Genomic DNA, 4,209 nt, shown 5'->3' on the forward strand with positions numbered 1-4,209 from the left:
TTCAATCTTGCAAAAGGTCAATACGGGCGCGCGCTCGTAACTCATGCATTCCGCAGAAGGGGATCCCCCCAACCAGCAACCCCACTGACTACTTGTAGACCGTAGAGGTCATTGCAGCAACCTCCTTCGTTTCGAGCGGAAGGGGTTTGTTGTTGTTGTTGTTTCTTTGTTTTTAAGGAGGAGGAGGGGCGGGGGAGAGAAACAAAATTACTTGTCATTCGCCAAAAATTGTCCCTCTTTTTGTTGTTTTCTTTTAAACTATAAACCAGACGTTGTGTGTCCGAACTAGTTGTTTATCCTGACAGTCGTTAGAAGTTTACCAGGGATATGAGATAAATGAGTTTACATATACATTTTCATAATCTTCTATTACTTTTATAAGACGTTATTCTAAAGGATAAATATTTAAGATGCTATTTGATGCATACATTTCGTGGAATTGATGGCCTTCTGGTTGTTTATTAGAATTCCCCATTACGCCCTTTGTTGTATGATAACATCCACAAATTAGGCGTTAAAAAAGAAATGTTGTATTACCCTTTGCGACCGACACCAAACATCATTAATTTTTAAGTTTATTTTTACCGTTTTATAGAGAAAAAAATTAATGAATGAAAAAATATTAAAGCATTCAAAACTGAGAAACATCAGCCCAAAGAGGGAAAAAAAATGTTTAAAAAAATTAATTTCTGACCCATGATTTGGCAGCTATAAAGGGTAAAAAAACATCATTTTTTAAATTTGTAGGCCACATACCCACAAATATTTTGATGGGTGTTTTGTTGTATAAAGAGAGTAAAATAATTTAAATATGGATCCGCAAAAGGAAACCCAAGTTCATGAGTAAATTACCTGATATTTTCTTCTGGAGTGGTGGTGGTGGTGGTGAGGGGGGGGGGGGGGGAGAGGAAGTGATGTTAAAACCACTTGATCAAATCAATTAAGTCATGTGTTATTATACCGAATGCATGACAGTCTGAAGCTAGTAACAATGTCTGGTATGGAATAGTTTTGGAAATACATACTTACACATTCTAGGGGATATGTCGTACCTCTAATCTTAAGTACGCTACAAAAAATATTCATCAGATATGAAGACTAAGTAAACCGTACTTATTTTCATCATTATCATAACACGCGCACCTAAAGGATATGGCTGGTCTAGCTAGGTTTAAAAAGTTGCGGCCAGCACAAAAAAAGTGGAAGCCCGGTCCCCCCCCCCCCCCCACACACTCAGTGTTATTGAGGTATTATGCTTGTTCCCTCCGAATTTGGAAGCAACCCCCTATCTCGGGACTGCCAACATTTAAGAACCCCCACCCCCACCCTAAATCTGGAAAACTGGTCAATGTACCCCCCCCCCCCTATGTATGGTATTCCAGATATTTTATAACCCTCTTTTTAAATTTCCCAGGAGTCCAAAGAGAGAGAGAGAAACAACCACCTTTTTAATATTTTATAACTCTCTTTTTAAATTTTTGATGAATCCAAAGAGAGAGAGAAAAGAAAAAAAAACCTCCGTAAAAACAAATCTCGGGCAGGACTTTGTCGCGCGCAAAGTACCCCCAGCACTAATCCCCCCCCCCCCCTCAATTCGTGAGAAAATATTTGGCGGCGAAAAAGCCGCTCGGCGATTAAGCCGGGGGGGGGGGGTAGTGAGCACTATTTCACTTTGCTCAACACACACACCCCACCCCCTGAAAAAAGTTTTTTAAAGGTGTTTTTTATTTTTTTGGGGGGCTAATCAATTCAGAATTATCATAGATGCATATTCTGAATGCCTAAACGCTTTAATTATGCATGTGTTAAGAGCTTGTTCATATACGTTGAATCTGCAATGACTTGATTCACTATGAACACGACTTGAAAATATCTTAAATTATGCTTGTCTTTTCCTTACCGCTGGAGACTTGTATATGCCTTGTTTATAACTTATTTTGATTCTCTTTAACGCTTCAAATTGTCAGATAAAAATAAGATATAATGACCTTTCAAAGGTATTTAACGACCATCAATACTCCAGACCTACAGGCAAACGATCTAGATGACATATTTTATGATCCCACGGGGAGTGGAAACCACTTGCACTTTTGGTCAGCTAAACGTGTATTCTTCGCTCAAGGCCCTAATTCAATTCCAAATTTCCAACGTTAAATTGCACAAGGGTTCGTATATATCTAATTTCTGCAAAATTCAGAATAAACAATAATATTATTTGCGGAAAATAACCTCGTGTCAAGTTTAGCTGAATGTATTATGTGATGCTCAAAAAGTTGTAAAACGACTTTGAATTAAAGAGAATGTTTTTTTCTTCTTCTCAAAGTATGTGTGTTGATATGCAGAGAACATTTTGCCCAGGCCTTTATGATTAATCGTACAACGGCATAATAATTATATGCACAATTTATCATTTTGAATTATGAAAGCTGCTTCTAGCCATTTGACACCTTCTTCCCTATGTATTTCTGATACTCTCTATATTTGATTGTTTCGTAACATGCAAATAGTTGAAGGGATTATACGAAAATCATTTGCATTTTTCTTCCTCATACTTACCTTAGAAATATGGGTTTCCAAACGTTTGAGTAGTCACTAGTGGGTGATTCCCTTAGCAAATGATTGAGTTTATTAGTTTTTTCATGTTGTTGGCATATCAGACCCCCCCCCCCCCCCCCCCCGTGCACCCCTTCAATAGAATGCTGCCATACGCCCGTGCTTCCCTATTGACTTTACACCCATGCCTATATTATTATTAATGCGTTAAGTGTGAATGATCGTTAAATGGCATTTTGTCGGTGTTTGCTTTTATGCAGAATTCTACCTATCTCAAGTCCTGGCCATTGGATGAATTCGCCTCAATATGCATGATAATAATTGTAGAAATAATATTAATGACAATGTTAAATTAGTAATAATAGTAATGATAATGATAATAATAACTACAATAATAATGATGATGGTTAAATAATAATAATAATGATAATAATAATTATAATAATAAGAATGATAATATCATTACTAATGAAGGAAAAGTGTATACAACGCAAACACTTATAGTACGCCATCTATCTAGGAAACTATTCCGGGGCGCATTATGAGACAAGAAGCATAAGAATTCAAAAGGAGAATTACAGTAGGCTAGAGAGAATATTGCACAATTGTGTTGAACTAACTTTATGTACTGCATGCTTTTGAAAAGAGGCACGATGCAGGAAATGTGTCCTAGTAGGGTGGCGCCCTCTCGAGGATATTTGCGACTAGACAACCATCAAGTCATATTTTAGCAGCGGGTACCGCGTAATGAATGCGAAAGCAATCGAAATGACTGAAAAGCATCAGTCACAGTTGAAAAGCAAATTGATTTTCGGGGAAATGTTGATTAAGAACCACTTTAATATTTAAAAAAAAAGTTTACTCTGAAGAACAAAAAATAACCACACTAAAGCGATTTGTGTGTGTTTTATTTTGGGTCTACTTCCTTAAATTTCAAAAGCTAGTAATCAAGATCAAATTGAAAAATACTTTGCAATGACATTGCAACACAAAGTAAACAAATGCATTAATAGTTGTAAGTCACTTAAGGAGAAGGTTGAGTTCTGGGAAGAGGTGAAAATAATTTCTGAGCGTTATCATTGTATTATGCAAGTGGGGAAGAACATCAGATAAACAATGTTCAACTTTATCTTTAAGTCTACACATGAATAACACTTTTCAGGGAAACTGTAGGCAAAAGTGAGCGTTACAGATTTTGTTAAGGTTTGCCTTCATCGTGATATATCAACACCCACCAATAAGTGGATGGGGGGGGGGATGTTTCAAATTGGAGAGAATATTACCACTCATTTTTGTATTCGTTATCAAGGGAAAATTGTAGTTACAGTATTAATAAAGTTCAAAGCCATTTCGAAACGCGTTCCCTCAAAATATTCTTGGGGCAAGAAACCAGGAGGCATATCGTGCAGGACCTGGGGCTAAATCCCGGCCCCCCCCCACTCAGTGTTATTTAGGGTACGCATATGCTCGTACCCTCTTTTTGAAAGCACCCCCTATCTGAGGACTGCCAACATTTCCGAACCCCCCTTTCGCGGGCTTTTTGCGGGCTTTTCCTGCCTTGGAGACCCCCCTAAATCAGGAAAAATGCTCAATGTACCCCCCTAAATTCGGAATAATTTCTCAGGATTCCAAAGAGATGAGAGAAAAAAAGAAAAA

The sequence above is a fragment of the Strongylocentrotus purpuratus genome, unplaced genomic scaffold (assembly GCF_000002235.5).
Source record: "Strongylocentrotus purpuratus isolate Spur 01 unplaced genomic scaffold, Spur_5.0 spur5_contig_821, whole genome shotgun sequence".
Taxonomy (NCBI): domain Eukaryota; kingdom Metazoa; phylum Echinodermata; class Echinoidea; order Camarodonta; family Strongylocentrotidae; genus Strongylocentrotus; species Strongylocentrotus purpuratus.